The sequence below is a fragment of the Macrobrachium nipponense genome, chromosome 20 (genome assembly GCF_015104395.2).
Source record: "Macrobrachium nipponense isolate FS-2020 chromosome 20, ASM1510439v2, whole genome shotgun sequence".
In the NCBI taxonomy this organism is placed as follows: Eukaryota; Metazoa; Arthropoda; class Malacostraca; order Decapoda; family Palaemonidae; genus Macrobrachium; species Macrobrachium nipponense.
Window position 1 is genome coordinate 65,797,043 of NC_061089.1, and position 24,469 is coordinate 65,821,511.

General features: G+C 38.3%; 1 protein-coding gene across 14 annotated transcripts in view; it reads right to left on the reverse strand.

Moving 5' to 3' along the window:
• The window catches only part of LOC135226765 (plasma membrane calcium-transporting ATPase 3-like), a 538,460-nt gene that overhangs the window by 423,031 nt on the left and 90,960 nt on the right, over positions 1-24,469 (reverse strand). For all 14 annotated transcript variants that reach the window (XM_064266580.1, XM_064266568.1, XM_064266575.1 and 11 more), the window contains one exon: positions 18,368-18,408. The gene's annotated coding sequence lies outside the window, so the exon portion shown is untranslated. The remainder of the gene's footprint in view (positions 1-18,367; positions 18,409-24,469) is intronic.

A 24,469-nucleotide genomic window follows, 5' to 3' on the forward strand; every position in this document is an offset into this window, starting at 1 on the left:
GACAAACGCCAGCGTCTGCTTGTTTACCAAAGCGCAACCATAAAAGATTAAGTACAGAGATGGAGCCTACATGATGGAAACATTCCCACGATAAGACTGTGTCGAAAACCACAAAACTATACATTATTCATTCATTCATTCCGCAGTTGACTGATGTAGGGAAAGGATAAAGCGTCATTCTCTTCACCGTAAAACTGGGGGACCGGTCTTACCCTCACCCCCCACACACCCGGACCACAGCCCTACACTGTATAACTGATGTCAATGTTTGTATCTTCAAAAGCAGATGTAAAAGTCCTTTAAGGAGTCACGTAACGTTGCCTTATTAATCTAATACTCCTAGATCAATTTGACATTTGCCACTCATCTGTATTTGATAAGTGTAAAGGTTCCGATTTCTGTTCTACTTTCTCACATAGGGATATTATTTTGTTCTGTAGAAGCTTGCTTTAGGTATGAGTTGCCTTTTACGTTTTACGATTTTACAAATCTTGTCCACACGCAAGCCACAGACATATAAGTAGTATCGTATCACACTGGCGACACAACCTGAACATTCGTTAATGATAAAAAGCAAATATTAGTTAAATTGAATAAGCTTGTATTTGGTGATATTAAATAAAGCCACCTTCTTTTGAAGAAAAAAATTAACCTTTCAAAACACGACATTCTCTCAGCGCACACATCCTTCGTACTACTGCAAGGAATAGAGCAGTCAATTTCTAATGGGCCACATACAACACTCCACTGCTGATAAAAATGAAAGCTACAGACATCCTTATGTTTTTATAAGGACGGGTGACACTCGACATGGGTGACGCGTTAGAGCTTTCGTTCCCACAACATGCCCCAGCAAAAGGCCTGCAGTCACTTCGACCCTATCCTCGGAAATACCAGAATGATGCAAATATTCAAGGTCACAGTCCAGAGAACAAGAATCGCGTCATATCACGCTGCGAGTATATTTATAATGATGTCGTATGAAGACGACCAGGTGCTCGGGGGGGGGGCGGGGGGGGGGGGGGGGGGGGGGGGGGGGGGGGGGGGGGGGGGGGGGGGGGGGGGGGTTAAGAGATGCCAGGAAGTCACACGAGGCGATGACGCGATCATCCCCCAGCGTCCCACGGAAGGCAAGCAAGAAACAAGCAAGCAAGCTAAGCAGGAATGAATAAACAGCCAAGACGAAGTCCTGGCCGGTGCCGTCACGCCACGCACCTGGTCTGGCGGGATTCCTGGATGCTACACCCAGGGGCTACAGATGAACGAGTTGAATATAGAATTTAGGCCCAAGGCCAAGCACTGGGACCTATGAGGTTACTCAGCACTGAAATGGAAACTGACAGTAAAAGGTCTGAAGTGTTACAGGAGGGAAACCTCCCACTAGCGCTATGAATAAGTGCTAGGAGAGGGTAGAAAGTAAAATGGAAGAAAGAATATGAAAGCAGGTACAGTAAAGGGAACGATAGTGGTTGTGGCTAGGGGCCGAACGCACGCTGCGGAGAACCTCAAGTAATGCCTACAGCGCACCGCATGATGTCCACTGACGGCCTACCCCCACACGGGCCCCAAGGTCTAGAGATTCGAGGTCTAGAGATCTGTATAGAGGAAGAGAACTTCGGCCAAGACCAAGCGCTAGAACACCTGAGGCCATTCAGCGCTGAAAGGATAATTCTCAGCACGAGGGTTTGAAAGGTGTAACAGGAGGTAAACCTCAAAGCAGTTGCACTATGAATCAGTTATGAGAGGGTGGAGATGAGATGGAAGAAATTAAATATGAACGGAAACACAATAAAAGGAATGAGAGAGGTTGCAGCTACAGGGTCTGAAGGAAGGCTGCAAACACCCTTACTCAAATCATGGCAAGAGTGTACCACCTGAGACGCACTGATGGCACTTACGGGGAGAGGCCTTGTATAAGATGACCCAGTCGCTTGGATGCACACTTCGGTGTGATCGCGGTGAATGTGTGTGTGGGAGGCTGAGGGAGGAACGAGTCCTCAAAACGGGTTCTAATTTCTCACATGAATGGCGCGAGTGTGAGAGAGCCGCCCTGAAATGCCGGGAAGTCTTTACTTTGACTTTCACGGTTCACTTTCCAAGGTCTGTTTTTGGTTGGTTGCCTGTTCTTCGAGTCTGCTCTGCATGAAATAGTATATCTTATAGTTTTACCTGACCACTGAGCTGATGAACAGCTCTTCTCCTAGGGTTGGTCCGAAGGATTAGATATTTTGACGTAGCTAGGAACCAACTGGTTACCTAGCAACGGGACCTACAGTTTATTGTAGGATCCGAACCACAGTATGTCGAGAAATGAATTTCCATCACCAGAAATCAATTCCTCTGGTTCCGCGTTGGCCGATCCGAGAATCGAACTTCGGACCGCCGGATCGGTAGCCGAGCGCGAAATCCACTCGTCCAACGAGGGACTTTCTGCTTTGCAGAGACGCATCACTCCAAACCGTCAATAATTTGTCTAGAGTCAATCTCTCTCTCTCTCTCTCTCTCTCTCTCTCTCTCTCTCCAGAGAAATGCGGGTTACCATTCATTTTTATGGTATCTTTTGACGAAGTTTTGCATTCGTGTGTATCTTATGCAAGAAAATGAATACCCACTGTTAGCTAACATGTGAAATAATGGAATTATTATTATTTTTATTATTATTGTTATTTTTTCTTTTTTTTTTTGGTCTATCACAGTCACCCTATTCGACTGGGTGGTATTTATAGTGAGGGGTTCCGGGTTGTATCCTGTCTCCTTAGAAGTCCATCACTTTTCTTACTATGTGCGCCGTTTCTAAGACCACACTCTTCTGCATGAATCCTGGAGCTAGTTTTTCCAGATTCATTATTATTATCATTATTATTATCATTATTATTATTATTATCATCCCTTTAATTTCTCCAATAAAAATTATGTGTATGTGCAAATCTAAGATCTTTAAATCGTATCAAGATTTTAACCAGTCTTATTATGATCTTCAACTGCCACCAGAATATTTGTAAGCATAAATCTTAATCTCACAATCATATTAAGAGCTTTGACTATCAACAAAATAGTTGTCACAGTAAATTTTATTTAGATCTTTAAATATTAAGATCTTTCACTACTAACTAGATACTTACACGTGTAAATCTTATCCAGATGTCACAATCTTAACATCTTCAACTACTAACACAAGGAAATACTGGAGAGGGAGAAAAATAATGCGCATTCTTGCGTGGAGAACTGTACGCAGTTTACGGAAGAACTGTTTTAGCTCGTTGTTAAAAAATCTACAACCAGGAAGTTATCTGTTCCGTATGACTTTCCGCTTTGACTACTTTTTTTTATGTGTCCTCCTGCTAGATCTCTATTTGTGCCGTTCGATGACCTTTCTTTGTGTGACGTCTGTTTGACACAGACACACCAACCAGAGTCAGTCAATCAATCAGTCAGTCGGTGGCGTCTGGTGTCAAGGTATATTCAATTGCAGGCGATTTGAGCACCTATATCAAACAGACGTCACAAAAACACAGGTCATCGACGGCACACGCAAATATTTTTTAAAATGGCCTAAAACAGGTCTTCCGTAACCTGCGTACAGTTCTCCACGCAAGAATGCAAACTATACAGGAGTTACGGAAACTTGCAAAGCCAACATGTCACTTTCACGGATAACAACTTCATTTGCGTCACAAATACTATAACCAAGAAACTCTTCATTCTTAGAGCATAAAATATATAAACAAAATATATATATAAAAAAAAAATTCACTCATAGTAACAATACTAAAGGGTCTTTCCACTGCGTTCACCTTCCGGGGAAAGACCTCCACCTTCTGTACAATGTACATATATTAACAAAAAAAAAATAAATAAAAATATCACAGGATGTCAACTAAAATTCTCAAATCGTAGTCAACAGGAAACTTTCAAAAATAACTTTCAAATAACGATAAATCCGGTGTTATCAACACCAGTCTACAGAGTAATGTCGACTTCGTTACCGACAGGCGCAACAAAAATCCCAAAAACTCTCCCTCTCCTTCGTGCGGACATGTAACAAGCACGACAAAAATAAAGATGAAGCTAAAAATAAAAATGAAAAATAAAAAAAGGATACCTGTGTACGTGGGCGGAACTGACAGAAGGATAAGACATTTGATACCTTAGAACAATGCTCGGGAGCACATGACGGTCGAGTGCCGAGTGCTAGCTCACTCCGACGCTGATAAAAAGCACCGAGATGAATCGCACTCGACTCACTCTCTCTCTCTCTCTCTCTCTACTAACTGACTGACTGACTGAATGACTCTGTGTGTGTATGTGTGTGTGTGTGTGTGTGTGTGTGTGTGTGTGTGTGTGTGTGTACGATTACGGGTCGAATTTTTATGTTTTCATCACGTCGGCATTTTATGAGACATGAAGACATTTGTATAATTGCCCCCCCCCCTTTTAACTCTCTCTCTCTCTCTCTCTCTCTCTCTCTCTCTCTCTCTCTCTCACCCGCTCTGTTCCGTTCCATCGTCTAATGGGTGTTCTCGGAAGTACTTCAGTCAAGAGCTGACAAGAGTTTAGTTCCTCAACTCATAAACTATCCCATATACTTTTCCATCAGTTGCTCATGAACAGAGTGTAGAGACTTAAGTTTACAATATATATATATATATATATATATATATATATATATATACATATAATATATATAATATATAATATATATATATATATATACTATATATCTTATTATATATAGTATACTATATATATATATATATAATGGAAAATAATGGAAATATGGCTCAATCAAAGCACCGATAAATACAAGTCGGCATAAACAACGATCAAGATATGGCAGACGACTAAAGAAGACAGAGCATGGGGTTTGGAAGTCCTAAATATAACCTGTCAAAAGTTCCTGAGGGAAGCTTTCAGTTTCCTCTGCAAAATCCAGTCTGGGTCACCTCTCATAATTTGAGTTTTGACTTTATGTGAATTTTTGATTTCATGTGACCTTTGACTTGAGCTACGGGAACAGAGTAACCAATTCTGAATAATTTTTCCACTGCAAAATCTCTTCGAAAACTGATACCCGATATATTTAATACTCAAGGACATAAAAAGAAATTATATACACATAAGAGAAAACGCATACAAATGTTAACTATAAATGTAAGTAATAAATAACTATGAATCTGAAGCAAACTTATATTCCAAAAGACATATATAAATAAATAATAAATACATATATATATACTACATATATATATATATATTTATATATATATATATATATATATATATATATATATATATATATATATATATATATATATATATATATATATATATCTATATATATATATTATATATATATATATGTATATATATATATATGTATGTATGTATGTATGTATGTTTTCTACATATATAATTCCCATTGGGTGGAAGTTAATCTAAAGGTACTCCATTATTAGGTTATTCAGTAATATGAAAATTTCTTGTGTATAGAAACCTCTTCAGTTAATCTGTTAAGAGAACATAGAGAGAGAGAGAGAGAGAGAGAGAGAGAGAGAGAGAGAGAGAGAGAGAGAGAGAGAGAGAAGAAGAGAGAGAATGGTGTCATACACGAGGGGCCGAACTGTTCCGTCATCATGGCCCTAATAATTACGGAGTATGATTAGGTTTAATAACTTCCTCCAACTTGGTACAAAAACTGGAGGCTGTGACTCTCACTCTCCAACACTGAGGAGTCTCTCTGAACGCACTTCTTCTTCGTCTGCTTTTACAGAGTGAAACAAGGGCACAAAATGCCCTCATTTCTTACTTCGTTCATTTTAAACGGGAAATTATGAGCCCGCAAAACGAGACTACAGTACGAATATGCTTTAAAAATCTCTATCTATACGCGAAAAATTCCATACACTTCAAAGCTAAAGATGAATATTTATATCAACTGCAAACTTGAAAAAGGTGTCATGCGTCCCTTCAAAAACTGAAACTTAAAGCGTTACGATAAACTTCACACTTGAAAAACAAGCTAATAATAGCGATACCGAGCTAAAAACGAAACACCCCCATACACTTCACACCCGAAGCGAACACTGCCATACACTTCCCACTGCGATTCACTTCAACCTAAACGCCATACGCATAACAGGTACATTTTGTTTTGATCAGAAACAAGAGACGAACAACAGCTCTGACGAAATACACAGGAAACGGCTTCCTCGGAGATAAAGGAAACCGTTTATCTACGAGAACACAATCAAACAGGAACGCTCTATCATAAGAGAAATGACGTAGTTTCTCATCAACAAACACGATATCCGCGGAGTCAAGACGCCGATCTCCCAGCTGGGTTATGCAGTATTAATCGGCCAGCCCAGATTGGAAAAGGAAACCGGGCAGCCAGTGGCCGTTCATTAACTTCTATCATCCGATATCAAGGGAAACCCGTATACGGCCGCAGGATAGATTCGATAACAGAATTTGCATGCGACAAACGACCAGCCGCCGAGAAGCCGCCTCCTCCAAACTTCATGCAAGACGACACTTGAAGGCAACGAAAGCAGAGTCGAACCACGACACTGATATAACAAGAAAAACTCGACCCAAGCACACGAACGCGATACCGCAGAGAGAGAGAGAGAGAGAGAGAGAGAGAGAGAGAGAGAGAAGAGAGAGAGAGAGTCATTAACACAAAATATTTACAACTTACATCTCGATCGTAAAATCACGGGCAGAAGTACATACAAGCAATTATCGCCGGTAAGAGTATTTCGTCACTAAGTTTGAAGACGGGCGAGTTCTTAAATAACCGAAAGTAAAATACAAATCGAAAGGCCATTCAAATATTTGCAGGACTACTCACAGTCTGTTCCAATATCAACAAATTTACTCTGAAATGTATATGGGATTGGAACGAGCGATCGTAACTCAGTATCCAGCCAAGGGAAACAATAAAACAAGTTAAAATATGCGCTGAAGTTTCGTCGGAGTAATTGAGTTTTCTGTACAGGGTACAATGCTGTATGAAACTCTCAGTCACGGCCCATGAAACTATAAGCCGAAGACCATGAAACTATCAGCCACGACCCAATGATGGTCGTGTTGTTGGCACCTCTTACAGTGCTAGACGTAAGATTATGGCTAACTTTAACCTTAAATGAAATAAACTACTGAGGTTAGAGGGCTGCAATTTTGAATGCATGATGATTGTAGGGTGGATGATCAACATACCAATTTGCAGCCCTCTAGCCTCAGTAGGTTTTTAGACCTAAGGGCGGACGGAGAAAGTGCGGACGGACAGACAAAGCCATCTCAATAGTTTTCTTTTCAGGAAACTACCAAGAAATCGTCTGCCGGATATGAGAGAGAGAGAGAGAGAGAGAGAGAGAGAGAGAGAGAGAGAGAGAGAGAGAGAGAGAGAGAGAGAGAGGGGCTTCCTCACTAAGGAAGAATCTCTTGTCTCTCATCGCTTGAACTTTCGGTCATGAAAAAATATGAGAAGGAATAATAAAATTTCCAGTCTTCTCTTTATCATAAAGGAACAGAACCATTAAAATAGAACAGAATATACGTCGAATTTAGGCCAAAGGCCAAGCGCTGGAACCTTTGAGGTCATTCAGCGTTGAAAAGGAAACCGACTGTAAACTGGTTTGAAAGGTGTACCAGGAGCAAAACCTCAAAGCAGTTACACTATGAATCAATAGTTAGGAGAGGGTGGAAAGTAAGATGGAAGAAAGAGAAAATGAACAGAAGCACAGAAACAGGAATGGAAGGGGTTGAAGGTAGGAGCCGAAGGGAAGCTGAAAATAACTAGTATCTTCAGCAGTCATAAACCAGACATATCTGGCAAAATATTTGCATAATATCTCCTCCTTTTAGCATGTTCAGAGTAATTCGTCAATCTTGACAAACACAAACACACACACACACACACACTCACCGCCAGGAATGCTGGCCTTTTCTATCGCCAACAGGGATGCTGGCATCTATTGTAACGTCAAGTATAAGCTGTAGTATACGCTTTTGTGACATTATTCAAACGCATCAAAAGCTGTCAAGTTATATCACGCGTATATTGCACCACATACTTTCAATTCGTAACTATTTTTATATTATAAGTATATTATATTATATAGTATATATATTATATATTATATATATATATAATATATATCTATATATATATATATATGTAATTTATAATAAATAAAGTTAAGAACTGAAATCATATATATATATATATATTTATATATATATATATATATATATATATTATATATAAAAGTGTATATTAAATATATAATTACGTGGGATCCAGTTCCCGCTGGCTCAGACACAGAATTTGGAACAGCGGTTTTTCTGTTAGAACTAGGTTTCCTCTGTCTAAACCACCTTTTTTTAGCACAGGACCATCCTTTCACTCACCTGGATTTTAGAGTACTCCACTGCCTCTTTGTTCAAACAGACTGGACCTTTTAATTTTAGAGTCGCTGGTGATCAAAGAGGATGAAACCAGAATTGAACAACAGCTCGTCCGGTATTCAAGCAGCTATCGTGTGATTTCATAGTAAGTAAACAAGTGGGTCGTTAGCCATTCTATTTAGGGTATGGTGGTTTGTTTACATTTCACCTTACTTTTATGTTTTGCGTTTAAGTTTTGTTCGTAATTTTGTGATTAATGTTTTAGTTTGTATTTGCTGTTCGTTTTTCTTATTACCATTTTTACCGAAGGTTTTAGTAAGACAATTCATTTTATTGTAACTTCAATGATTTCTCATCCTTGTCAATTTTTCAGCCTGATGATAAGGTCTTATACCTCGAAAGCTCGTTTAATAAAGACTGTTTTACATACATGCATACATACATACATCTCTCTCTCTTCTCTCTCTCTCTCTCTCTCTCTCTCTCTCTCTCTCTCTCTCTCTCTCTCTCACAGAATTCAAAAGCATATTGGTACTCAGGGCATCGAGGAAAAGTAAATCGAAATCATAATCAAGCTTTCCTATTTTACGGCAATTTTATACGAATGAGACGAGCATAAATATCTTGTAAGTTATTTCTCTTAGTAGGCTGTTGGGGGGGAAATAAGTTTATCGATTTCAATTACATTTAACATAAAAATCCCTACAGCAAATTTACAATATATAACACACACACACACACACACACATATATATATATATATATATATATATATATATATATATATATATATATATTGTGTGTGTATGTATATATATATACATACATATATAATATATAACATATATAGTATATATGTGTGTATGTATAATTTGAATTTACACGATAAAACGACATTTGAATTTACATACTGAGTAAAATTTAAAATGCCACACTAACACGACTTGCAGAGCAAAGTGACAGGTAAAAATAAATATGTTAAACAATCACTCGAAACGTGAAAACTTCAACATTTAACACGGAATAAACCGTTTATTGGGAGAGTCTTATCACTGAGGTGAGCATTTTCTTTCACGATTTGAAGTCTGTGTACTCTAGTAAAGATCTGACCCTGCAAGAAAAATCTGAATTAATGGAGTTCCTTGAAAAAAAATCCTAAGTCGACCTGGAAATTGCTACGTCCCGACATATTAACATATTTTCTAATGCATTCAGCCATAAAAAATTCCCTGGCTATATTACACCTTTACATCACTCGCGCATCTAACATTCATATTAGCATAATAACATTCCTAGAGCCAAAGTATGTTCTACAATGCCAACATTTCTTACCTTAAATACAAATGCGTTCAAACTTTCTCTTCGCATCGCTCCAACTTTACTCTCTTGTTCACAGTGAATAACATACTCCAAAGTATATAATTATACCAGGACGTGGATATTTCGGAATTATATGAAAACAGGTTTTGGCAAGACAATAATACAGAGAGAGAAGAGAGAGAGAGAGAGAGAAGAGAGAGAGAGAGAGAGAGAGATTTTCCATTCTTGGGTAGGTTTCACTTCCATTTTTTGTAGGGTTTACTAATTCGGTGCAATATGAAATCAATGTTAATATTTTTGTGCTTGAACAGGCCGAGACGTTTGTTAACTAATTCGTAATCGTGAAAAAGTAATAATCCCTTCCTAGTTAATGATAAAAGGCTGCGTCACAACAGCAAAAATCCAAATATGCAATAAAAAAGCACAAATGTCCCAAATTCAAAGTAATCTGTAATTATCCTACGATACGGAACTACGCTTTCATAGATGGAGAACTCGGCGCTATAAAAAAAAAAATGCCCATTGTGTATGCTGACCTTTGACCCGAGGTTGCCTGCAAGTTGCGGGATCCCATTCCTGTTGATCTTTGTTACAAATGCTTGGTAAGGATACTATGACCTGCCATACTAACGATAATTGGAAGCTGAAAATGCAGATATATCCCGAATGCTATATCATTTATCAAGCCCAGAAACCCAGGGCATAATGATTTTAAGCCATGATTCCTTTCTCACAACTACTGCTAGTCATGATTTGTTTGCAAGCATCTAAGTATAAACTAAGAAAGTCAGGATTTGCTTCAAAGTTTCAAAGCAAAAGCCATCGGAAACTGAAGAGCCTGGATACTTCAAATGCAATTTAGCAGCAAGACTTATGGCACTCAAAACCTCAAAGCCAAGCTGTTTAAATGTTGACGCCGATGATTTTTGTAGCAGTATTTGTCCGATATTGGTAGTTTTGGTACGAGGGGTGACATTACGATTTGGAAAGAAGTTTGATTCTAGAGGTATCATCTGAAAAATGTTCGATTTCGGAAGATAACTGGGTTTGATTTTACATAGTGTTTGCTTCATTTAGGAAGAGAGGCACTCGTCCAATTCTGGAAGTATAAAGATGTGACTTGAAACGTCAACACACCTTAAAAAGTTGACCTGAAAATGATAAGGACTTTATAACTTGAAAGCTTCAAAGGACCTTGAAATACTGTCACTTGATAAATACAAAAGGCCTTAAAAAGTGCAGAAAGACCCCCCCCCCCCCCCCCAACAATCACCGCTTCCCCTTTAAATCTACGACACGGGTTTAGTGGCGACGCTATCTAGGTCACAGGTCCCAAAGCTATAAATGTCATGCGGAGTCTCTGGTGTACTTGAAGTCTTTTTCTTTTTATCAGTCGGATATCTTCAGGTTGTGATCTCTTAAGCCGATTTCGTTTTCCATCTAATTAGGCCGTCTCATTACGAGTACGTCATTGGAGAGGTTTTAACGAGAGAACCTTTCCCAAAACATTCGCTTCGTGGGACACACAGGCTGCGTGCCAAACCTTCGTCTAGGAATTGTTGCAATAACAATTTGCAATGAAGAGAAGTGTTGTGGTCCTTCAATTCATGAAATTCGAAACAACAGTCAACGTGGAAACGTGTGTTATTCCTTCTCGCATTAAGAGAAAAATGACAGGTGTTACAATGGCTATATAGTATACCACTTAAATGGACCTCCTTCATGCATTCCTCTAATTCATCCTTTTCATGCGCTCTTTTCCGTACATTGCTCACATTGTTTCCTGTCAATCAATGACTGTCCTTCATAGCAATTCCCTGCATTCCATTTTATTACATTTTCCATTTATCAACTGTACTTAATGCTCTTTTAATTTAGCCATCTCAAAAACGTGTTTCCTTACATTTCTTACGTCGTTTTCCGTCAATCAATTATTTCCCTTTCAAGTCATTCCCCGTATTTCATCTTATTACAACCTTTCATTTATCAACTGCACACAATACTCTTCTAATTCATCCTTATCATACACTCATTTCCGTACATTTCTGAAGTCGCTTTCTGTCAATCAATTATTATCCTTTCTAGTAATTCCCTGCTTTCCACTTTATTACAATTTTCCTTTTATCAACTGTCCACAACACTCTTCTAATCTATCCACCTTTCCGTACTTTTTTCACATGGCTTTCTGTCAATCAATGACTGTCCTTTCTAGCAATTCCCAGCATTCTATTTTAATAACATTCTTCACTTATCAACTGCACACGATATCTTTATATCCATAATGATTCGGGGGCATCATTTCCCGTGACCTTTCACAGCGCGAACGGACGGCTCATCTGCTTCTGATACTCAATCTGAAACGAGCTTCCGGCAACTTGCCCTGGGCTGTGTGAGGCCCGATGAATTTCTCGAGCTTCATCTGCCCCAGTACTTAAATGGAAGGACGAGAGCCTGAGGACACGGGCTGAACCTGCGGGTTTTACAATTTGAATGGCCACGAGAACCAGTTTCAATTTTCACACACGAGAACCAGTTTCAATTTTCACACACGAGAACCAGTTTCAATTTTCACACACATTAAAAAACAAAAAAAAAGCAAATACTGACACATATTCATGCTTTCATAAAATGGCAAGCTTTATTTCCTCAGGGTTGACGCCCATACTCTTCAGTGAAACAATCCATTTAAGGTTGAACCATGCTTTCACTTTGTGGGGGTTCCTTTACACGCCCTGGCTTCACAGCTGATTTACTGATATATGGTAACAGCCGCCGCAACCATTACTGTCATCGAAGGGTTCCCAAATGTCTCTAGATCATAAAAAAAAAAAGGTAGTGTCATACTGCTATACATGCAAGTAACACGAAAGGGGTGTGGTAGCGATAGCACTGGATCACAATGAGGCCTTAAAAGCAACTGGGGAGAGTGAACGTAATGGGCTTAAAAAAAAACCATAATCCTTAAGAGCTATTTACGAAATTATACAACTTCGCAAATACGTCCAGGCAACGCCAGGAGGCACTTACTATCAATTCCTACTCACAACAGAGAGCCTCAACATCAAAACAGGTCGCCCTGTCCACATCTACTGTGGTAATCAGTTATCCACAAATAATTCGGTAACTTCAAAGCTTTGGAATTCTCCTCCTACTTCTGGTTTTGCCGGTATACAACACCGCATCTATGGAGGAGCATGTTGGTTACCTCATTCGGGGTCAAGCATCACAGTCTTCCTTCACCTTCTTTTTTGAGGGCATGGGCTAGCTAAGGGTGCCTTGGTACCCCTTCCATTGTCCTTGGCATTTATATATATATATATATATATGATTTAATAATATATATATTAATATATACTAAATATGATGTATAGATTTATAATGTAATGTAATATCATATATATTAAATATATATTATAATTGTATGTAATATATATAATAATTAATGTTATGGTATCAATAATATTGTTATGTATATATATTATGTAATGTATATATATAATAATATGTATTGTATAATATGTTGTATATAATATAAATATATATAATATATATATATATATATATTTATATATATAATTATAATATATAATATATACTCATTCATTAATTTCTGTCTTTTCTTACCACCCTTTGATTGACTTAATAACCTGGCTGAATTCGTCCAATGTAACTAAGGAACTAACATACTCAAAAATACTGTACAGACTTCTATCTGAAATTCAGTTGGAATTTCACAGCATAATACAAAAATGAGAGAGAGAGAGAGAGAGAGAGAGAGAGAGAGAGAGAGAGAGAGAGAGAGAGAGAGAGTACCTACAGCAAATTCAGGGTCTCTGATACGATACATTAAGAACACATTACACTTTCTTCCTAAGGAATCAATAGACCACTATGGGGAAAATGTTATACTTAGTGGCGACTGATAACATTTACGTAAAGGGAGAAAGGGGCAGAAAAATAGATATACACAAAATTTCAAGAACATATGTTTATGGGGAGAGATAATGAAATACATTATCTCTCCCCATCGTCATACAATACGTAAATCAGAAGAGAACCCAAGAGAAAAACAATAATAAAAAATTATAACCAGCAGCCAAAAGGCATATTTTTATAAAAACAACTGAAAGGAATAAAGTAACAAAAAACCTTTAAAACAAATGTTAATAACAGTCAGAAAGATATGAAAAGTCTACAATAGCAATCCCCGATCGGAATTCAAAGTAACGAATCTAATAGCAAGATACCGATGGAACCAGGATAACTATACAACAGCAACGACACTAAGAAATCATACGTAAGGGGGTATTAAATATGTTTAAGAATTAAATATGTTTACGAGACGAACAGAAAATAAATAATAAAAAGTCTGCAATGAAAAGAAAAATGTCTGGCAAGCAAGAACCAATGGGAATTAAAACGAAATTTTTAAAAAAAATCACAGACAGCATCGGCAAAGAGGAGCTCAAAAGAAAAAAAGCGACGGCGTCAACCGAAAAGAACTGAAAGAAAAAATCCGTGACAGCAGCAACACCAGAAAAGCACCGACATTAAAGACTGCGCTCGCGACTTTGCACTCCTTAAAAGCGTCTTTTGATGTGACCCAACAAATACCTATCTGGTCAGAATCGCCATAAAAAGGAATCCTTGTTTCACTCCTCAATGCTGATCTGTCTTCGGGCTGGCTCTCTCTCTCTCTCTCTCTCTCTCTCTCTCTCTCTCTCTCTCTCTCTCTCTCTCTCTCCACATGCGAAGTCGGTCATTCCTCAATAGCCATAGGTAATCGTAGCACTGAACATACACGGTCACAATATATATTATATATATATATATATATATATATATATATATATATATACACTGTGCATTAAGTTCGTAAATATACACATTACGAGCAAACATACATGAACCCAAACATTACTGACATCCATGTGTAGGTGTATACATACATACAGATACATATCTAACTTGTATTTCATTTCAGAGGGAAAATACTGAAATTTATGAGTGTATACACCAGTTTTCATACATGAATGGTGCAAAGAAATAAATGAGAAAAGTAAGCAAATGGGACAGAGGAGAAAAAAAAATGGACGGAAAAGAAAATGAACCAAGAAACAAGTCATAAAAGATTAACCTAAATGAAAAAAAAGGAAAGTCAGCCATACATTAAGAAATAAGCTACGAAGAAGGCAGCAAAGACAGGAACAAATACATGAGCAAAGAGAAAAGTAAACAAAAGGCACACTAAAACTGATCAAAGTAAACAAAAAGCACACTAAAACTGATCATCTATGTATACAGTAAGACCAAGCAGGCAGCGATCATAAAGAAGTCAATGACGAAATAAAAGCAACACAGTCTAAGGACTCATACCGACTCTCACTCAATGACGAACTGTCCAAAGTCGCACTTGTTCTTCGGAGAATATCGACGGTGAAGCCAAAGCTCCTCGGAGAGAATAAGATCCTGTAGGAGTACCTGTTAGGCTAAGTGTGAACCCGTGGGCAGCGCAAGAAACAAGGTTGTTGGTACGCGGACGACCAATAGCTTCACTGTGGGCCCTCGCGGATCACCCAACCGCACAACTAAACACTGCCTTCAAAGTGTGTGAGTGTATGTACGTGTACGTGCGAGTGTGTGTATGTGTATGTATGCGTTTGAAGAAGCGGGTACTGTTGGCAAGATGGTAAGGCTGAAGCTGCAAATGGGGGACACAAATCACTTCTAAGCCGCGGACATTCTTCATAAGAGAGACAGGTTCCTCAAGGCAATAAAATTGCTCGCATGAAAAAAATTGAGAAATTGGAAACGCATGAATATAAGGATTGAATTTGAATGAGGAGACAAACAAAAACTGAATCAACAGAATAAATAAACAGAATATCAATTCCTCATATGTATTCCCAGTAATGAGCTACAAGAGAATGATTATTTTCCCTTCCACTAGGATTTGCAATGAGAAGAAAAAATATCGATACTGCACAACCTGTCCATTTTTACCAACGGCCAATTTCAAAGCACCCCTACCTTGTTTAAAATCTAAAAAAAAATTGACAAAAAATCTCAGTAGCCTTTACATAATCATAATTAAGCCCCTATAATTTGCCTTAAACTTCAAGTGGCCCGGGCCATCAGACAACAATACACAAATCTGTAAACCCTGAAAGACTACCAATTCCACTCCATTTGCCTCTTGTTAAAATGTAGAAATCTTCGAGGCTGCAGATGAGGACGACACCAGACCTAGATATCCCGAAAACAAACAAACGTTTGTAAATCGGCCCCTGACAACATTTGCAACTGACACTCGCCAAACGTTTTACACGGAGTACAGTCATCGAGTTTTCTGACGTCTATCTAATCGACAGCAACACAGTTTTCAAACTATTCGTCAATGTTTTTCCTGGCGAATCTCATGTGTTGTTTTAATCCAGATAATACGTTACTGATTATTCAAGACGTCTTTCAACAATGGCCATTCTTCTCTCAATGAACTACTATCATAAGTCTTTAATTTGACATGTCAAAGTAATTCGTTTTTGCAACCAAATTGTGAATACAAATATTTTCCAAGTCTGAAGGATGTAATAAAGGCACCGTTTCAACCGCACCCCAAAGAAATCCAGTGACCAGAAACCACAATCATCGCAATACATTTGTTCGATTTGAGAGCCAATAATGAAGATCTTAAGAATTCGATAAAAATATGAGTCAGAATTACCATGAAGATAAACACTACATATAACCACTATTACACCTATTTTCCTCCGAGCGATTATATTAGCAGCCCATGAAAACTCCTAACAGGGAACATGAAGAAAGAGTGATACAACGAGGAAACGGAATTGACCAATCAAACTTAAAATCTTAAGGCTATCACACCTGTTCTCTCAATCAAATTCCAAGTTTTCGAATTCTCTTACTGCACCTGTGTTCACTGTGATTATTCTCAACCTTTCTCCGTGTCTTCATTACTTCTTTTTTCTGAGTCTGGGCTACATAAAACGTTTTGGCTGCTGTCCCATCAGAACGAACGAGGAAAAGATTCACGAGGTCTGCAGCTATCAACGAAACATAAACCAACTTCCAGCAAGGAAATCAGACCACAGGCTCTTGGAACGATATTCCAACGCCTTACCAATGACCTAGAAAGTGAGTCTCCAGAAATTTGTTAAGAATGGTAAATAACGAAAAGTATAAATGATGAATCCAGAAAAACAACAATGTCGACTCCGACTATTGAATGTCACTCGATCAAAAATGACCCATCCTTACAAACACAGGGGGACACGAACAAAGACATCATTCCGGAATCCATTACGAGAGAACAACAGTATTCCTCTCATGTGCACAAGGTCACAATGCCTGTGGATGAAAAGGTTTACACAAAAATCAAGAAGACTGTTTCAGATCATTCCCCCACCCCCCAACCCCCAACAGATCCCATCGATTGCCAAGCCTGTGTATTTGTGTATTGCCCCGTAACAGTTTCAAGAAAGTGACAACCGTACTATGATAATGTACATTCATATGCCGCCCGTATAATGTTAGTAGGATCTCTCTCTCTCTCTCTCTCTCTCTCTCTCTCTCTCTCTCTCTCTCTCTCTCTCTCTCAACCCAAGAATACAAAATACTAGGGTCATGTAAGACCACAAGGCAGCAGTTAAGGACAATTCGACAGTACACACAATGAAAATAACAACAGCCCACACACCACACATTCATATGAAACAAGATCTATGGATACCCTGCGATCTGAATTAGAAAGATGAATAACAAGAAACAAAAGGATACGGTGTATTAAAATGAGGGGCAAAAAATAAAAAAAATAAAAAAAAAAGCTGCAGGTACCATTTACAATCACATTTCGAAGAAAAACCTCGGGCAAGGTAGAGATAACGACCATACCTGCCATCAACCTTTCCTCTACCATAATATGGAAATCTACCAAAATCGAATCACTTGTTACAAGACTCGATGGCCCTTTGTGGCAAAATTTTCACCCAAAAAATAATAAATAAATAAGAATAAAAAAAATCTGTCCACGCGCAGATGCAATGCATTGCTACCCTAATACAATATTACTTGCATCTTAATCATTTACTTACATTTTTATCTTTTATTAATTAGTCAAGCATTTTTTTTATAAGTAGTCTCTCCTTTCAGTATTTCCCATTAACTTCTGTTACTTCTTCCCAATGAACATCACATTCTTTACAAGCTTGCTACATAATAATAATAATAACAATAACAATAATAATAACAATAATAATAATAATAATAATAATAATAATAATAATAATAATAATAATAATAATAATAATAGACAAACAAACCGAATGAAAAATATAACCTTGGCTGAAGAAGTAATTAGAAACTTGAATTTGGAATAAGATAACACTCAAACCAGACTTAGATGATGGTCTGTTATCTTGTCGCCCCGCCCACCTTTTTATAAAGATGCTCTTCAGAGGGAAACTACCTTCTCACTTTACATTTTAACGTTAACACTGAACGGTGTTCGAAAGTCTACGTTTATTTTACACAGTAATATACTCTAATATATAATTGTGGATTTTTATAACACATACTTGGATGTCATGACGATAACAAACTTAAGATTCCAACTTACCTCAGGAAAATCCGCGGAATGAACACAGCTCAATCGAAAATCTGAAACAATGGAGAACGGAACGTTAGTCTCATCTGGTTACGAGGATCTGTGGTCCACAGGCAATTTTATTGACAATAAACCAAGAACATTTGTTTGTTTATATTTACAAAAACACTCATGTCAAAGCGATAAAATTCTCTCTCTCTCTCTCTCTCTCTCTCTCTCTCTCTCTTTCTGACAATATATATAATTGTTTTTATATTTACAACAACATATATGTCAAAGTGATAAAATTCCTTCTCGGAGATCAGAAAACATATTCTCTCTCTCTCTCTCTCTGACAATATATATTTTCTTATATCTACAATAACATTTATGTCAAAGTGATAAAACTCCTTCTCGGGGATCAGAAAGCATATTCTCTCTCTCTCTCTCTCTCTCCAAGGAACCTTTTCCCCCAACGCTCTTATTAGAATTTTGAGAGAGAGAGAGAGAGAGAGAGAGAGAGAGAGAGAGAGAGAGAGAGAGAGAGTCGCCTTTGTCAAAACATGAAATAAAACCTGAAGCTATAATCATAAAATATTCCTATACACTCAAATACTTTCAAATATTCCCATACACTCAAATACTTTCAAATATTCCCATACACTCAAATACTTTCAAACTCTTGAATATGTCCAAAACGGTTTCAATACTTTTAGAAACTTGAACTTTTAAAAGTTTTAATGCTTTGACACCAATGTTTTTAAAAGTTTTTTTTAATACTTTTAAAGACTAGAAATACTACTGAAAGTATATTAATCCTTTTAGACACTCGAACACTTTTAAGTGTTTTAATACTATTAAACACCTGAAAATTTTTAAAAGCGTTTGAATACTTTAAAAGTGTTTTAATACCTATTAAACACTTGAATAGTTTCAAAAGTGTTTTAATGCTATTAAACAAATTAATATTTTCATAAGTGTTTTAGTATTAAAATAAAAAAAAATTTTCAGGGGTTAAAAATAGTAACCTTTGAATATTTTCTAAATTGTTAATAATTTCATTTTTATTTTTAATACTTTTAAACTAATATTTTTAAAGGTATTTTAATATTCAACACACGAAAATACTTTAAAAAGTGTTCTTATTTTAAACATTTGAATACTTTAAAATGTTTTAATGCTATTAAAAACCTAAATATCTTTAAAAATGTCTTAATACTTTTAAACACTTGAATACTTTTAAAAGTCTTTTATACTTTTCAAAGTGTTCTCATACCTGTAAACACCTGACTTAAAATTGTTTTAATATTTAAAAAAACTAAAATGTCTTAAGAAACGTTTTAATACTTTTAAACACTGGCATACTTTTACAAGCGTATTGATACTTTTAAACACTTGAATATTTTTTTAAAGTGTTTTAATATTTTAAAAGTGGTTTAAAACCTTTAAACACCTGAATACTTTCAAGTGTTTTAATACCTCTAACAACTTGAGTATCTTTAAAAGTGTTTTAATACCTTTAAACAATTGAATGATTCTAAAAGTGTCTTGCTACTTGGAAAAGACTTGAATGCTTTTAAAAGTGTCTTACTATACTTTTAAAAGACTTGAATGCTTTTAAAAGTGTCTTACTACTATTAAAAGACTTGAATGCTTTTAAAAGTGTCTTACTACTTTTCAAAGACTTGAATGCTTTTAAAAGTGTCTTACTACTTTTCAAAGACTTGAATGCTTTTAAAAGTGTCTCAATACGTTTAAACACCTGAATCCTTTCGAAAGCGTTTCTGTTAACCCCACAGATCCTACGGTTCTGGGTTTCGTGTGGAACACCAGCAACTACAAATGTAACCTGACCTACTGCAAATTCTTCCCCCACAAAGTTCCTTTTAGGAGCGCTTCCTTAACTCCAAGGAAGCGGTAAAGGTCATGGGTTCAGAGCAGTCCCCCTAAAAGCATTAGAATCTCTCTCTCTCTCTCTCTCTCTCTCTCTCTCTCGAAGACGTCTTCTAAACTCCTGAAACGGTTTCTGTTCAAAGAACAAGGGCTCTTCGGAAGTGCGCCTATCATAAATAAGGCGAAACAGAAGGCTAGAACGAGAAACAGGCACCCCCACCCTTAACCCCCATCCCCCCCCCCCCCCACACACACACACAAATAAAATACGTATTTCTATGGGGTGAAGCTGGAGGCATAAGATAAGGAAGAGGCAGGAGGTGGTCACCGACGCCGAATACTAAATGTGATCTTTCAACTTTTATATATATTATACAAAGAGGCAGGAGGCAATGAAAAGGGGAGCAATTAGGGTAAATGCATTAATGGACGGATGGATGTATGGCACTTAAGAGCCCAGTTCAGGCTCTGGGGCCAAGTGGACCACTCAGCGCCGTCATAAAAGGAAAAAGAAAAATCAAGAAATGGTGTCGAGAGTGAGAATGGATGATGTGAGGCCCGCTACAATGACCCCCAGTTAGCTAATGCTGAATGGCCCAGTTCCTCGATGAATTTAAAAGGAGACAAATAAGGCGACAGGAAATTCAAGGGAAATGACAGACTATAAGAAATATCCCAACTGTGAATCGTCTCGATTCGTGATGAAGTCCACGACAACGGTCCACAATCATAAATACAAATATTTCATTAATTGCCGTCTATTTTTTTTAAAACTGCTGAGGCCAGAGGGCTGCAAATTGGCATGTCGATTATCCACTCTCCAATCATCAAACATACCAAATTGCAGCTCTCTAGCCGCAGTCGTTTTAACTTTATTTAAGTTCTTAGTCAATACCTATAGACAACCTTGGGACCTTGGCAGCTTCAAACAAGCTCATCACCACCTTTCTGTCATCTCAACAGTGTGGAATAAACAAAAAGTATTGATCTTCCAATGACCTCTCTAGCCTTAAACGACCTTCTCCTAACTTGAAATGTCATTGTAGCTTTAAGCAACTTTATCTTAATTCCTCTGTGACTGTTAGCCATGAGGGACCTTTAATTCTTGTGACTGTTAGCTATGGGGGACCTTTAATTCTTGTGACTGTTAGCCATGAGGGACCTTTAATTCTTGTGACTGTTAGCCATGAGGGACCTTTAATTCTTGTGATGGTTAGCCATTGAGGGACTATTTTTCTTGTTGCTGTTAGCTATGACCTTTAATTCTGTGACTGTTAGCTATGAGGGACTTTAATTCTTGTGACTGTTAGCTAGAGGGACCTTTAATTGTGACTGTTAGCCTGAGGGACCCTTTAATTCTTGTGACTGTTAGCCATGAGGGACCTTTAATTCTTGTGACTGTTAGCCATGAGGGACCTTTAATTCTTGTGACTGTTAGCCATGGGGGACCTTTAATTCTTGTGACTGTTAGCCATGAGGGACCTTCAATTCTTGTGACTGTTAGCCATGAGGGACCTATTATTCTTCTGTCACTGTCAGCCCTGGGGGATTTTATCTTAAGAGTTTAAAATCCTAAAATGACCTCGATAGCCCAAGGTGATCCATTCTAATATCGGAAGATGACAACATTACAAGAAACACGCCGTTCTTTTTCAACATCGCACTTTCATCGTCCAACTCGACAAAAAATAAAATTTCTTTTCCAATCAGTTATGAGAATAATGTTGGGCATAACCTCTCATATACCAAGTAGGCGTAGAGTGAGCTCCTTATACAAGGGCATTACAGAAACGAGACGTTGCTTTCTATCAATGATAAGCTTGACTAGCACATTTGTTACCGTTCTAAAACATTCACGATGCTGCAACCTAATACATACATTGCAATACAGAGAACGAGAGATGTACAAGTTCTTGAAAGCTCGCTGTGCGATACTTTATCTGGAAACTAAACTGTGCAACTCATCATTCTCTCTCCTGCTCTAGATGCAATAACAAACAACAACAACAACAGCAACTCTAAATACAAGCAAACAAATGCCCTGACTCGGAATAGCTTGCTTGTGCCGGCGGGGGTAAGGAAGCCTGACCTTTGAGATTCTATAATATCAGAGCTCCTAATGACACAATTATGCTCCAGAATCGAAGTTAACCCCTTTGCAGCGCTTTCATGTTGGCTGCGACTGCAAATTCACGAGATCCAAAGCTCCTGGGGGAGGTGGAGAAGAAGACACAGCAGTTAAGTATGTAAAATCTTTCCTCCTTTATGGTCCTGTGTGTGTGAGAGAGAGAGAGAGAGAGAGAGAGAGAGAGAGAGAGAGAGAGAGAGAGAGATATGAATGGTTTCACCTTCTCGGAAAGAGACACTCTCTCTCTCTCTCTCTCCTTTACATGCGACCTACTACTGGTCGACTAACGACCAGGTGCATCACTTCATCGCTGAAGTCAAACTCGCTCATCTCTCCTCCTCATCAAACAACAACATCGGCACGGTCATCGAACGCTAGTAACTCAGTTTGCGAGCAGAGAGAACTCCCGGTGCGAGGAGGAGGAGAGGAGGAGGAGGAGGAGGAGGAGGAGAGAGAGAGAGAGAGAGAGAGGCTACATAAAAACTGAAAGCTTCGCATTAAAGAAGCTGAGAGAGAGAGAGAGAGAGAGAGAGAGAGAGAGAGAGAGGTTCAACTGCATAAAAGCAGAGAGAGAGAGAGAGAGAGAAAAAAAAACCTATACACCTCCGGCCTCGTGACATTTCCCGAGCATTGGCTAAATCATACAGCCAAGGTTATCTTTAACTAAATGACCAAGTACACGGAGGAGATCCAGTGGAAAAGGTCAGAGATAGAAGCGTGAGTCCCACACAGAAAATACCGCCGCAGCATCCAGATGACATCCCGGAGATGAGCTGGGGCGGAAGGGCGGCGCCGGAGAGAGAGAGCATCATTTTCCCTTCCTCCGAACCCCGCTCACAAATTCCAAATTCTCCGCCTAGCGCTCCTGGGTGTCTTTGTGACCCATACCCCTCGTATTCCATTCAGCACTGCAAGGGAGATTGACATTGGGATTTGAAACGTGCAACAGGAGAAAGACATCGCGGTTGCACTCAGTAACAGCGCTCCTTGCTAGGGCTGGCCCAAAGCATTAAATCCTTTTTCACATGGCTACGAACCAATTGGTTTCTTAGCTACGGGACTTACAGTTTATTGTGGGATCCGAACCAAATTATATCGAGAAATGAATTTCTAATCACCAGAAATAAATTCCTTTGATTCCTAGCTGGCGGCCGCGGGAAGCGAACTCCGGCTACCAGACTGATAGTCGAGTACGGAACCCACTCGTCCAGTGAAACAATTGTCAGGAGCGGGTGAAAAGTCACGATGATTTTTGGAGGATGGGGCTACTAGACTACTTTATTCTTAAGAATTTCCGGGCAGGTAACGGTCTTGACAAATGTTGTAGCTACAATTCACCGAATTTGGATGAGCCCTTTGAAAAAGGGAAAAATAAAACTCCTTCTTTTTATCATACGCGTCAGTTACCGGTGAAAAGCTGCGGCAGACAGGAAGAAGGCTTGGGAAAAAAAAAAAAAAAAAAAAAAAATAAAAGGTCAGACTCGAAAATAATCTCTCCCGTGTGTTCTTCACTGTTAGCGCACAAAAGCATCCTCAAAGAGAAAGGTTGTTAGCTAATTTAACAGCCTTCAATGCCATCAAGCGCGTAATATAATAATATAATAATGATAATACAAGACTGTATCTACTGTTTCTTTTTCTGTAAAACAACTAAAAATATGGATAAAAAAAATGCCACGTACACTACAGAATTTCACCATAAAATGACGTGAAAACTTTGAGAGGATTCGTAGGAGCAAAGCCTCAAACATTAATTGGGACAGGCGTGATGCGGCTTGGTACTGGCGAACATCAAAAGAAACGCGTCAGAATTCCAAAAGAACCTCGACGAGTGCGGTGGAAGTAACGTTTTATTATATTACGTTTGAGTTACGCCGTCAGTCGCAGCTTCCTCCTACTTCAAAAATGACCTACAAGCTCCCACTCGTTAGCTTTCTATGGACGAAAGTTTTGAGATGACTCTGTCTGTCCGTTCTCACTTTTTCCTGTGCCTCCTCAGACCTTGAAAATACCGAGGCTAGAGGGCTGCAAATTGTTACGTTGATCATCCACGCTCCAATCATCAAACAAAGAAAATAGCAGCCCTCTAGCCTCTGTGGCTTTTGTTCTATTTA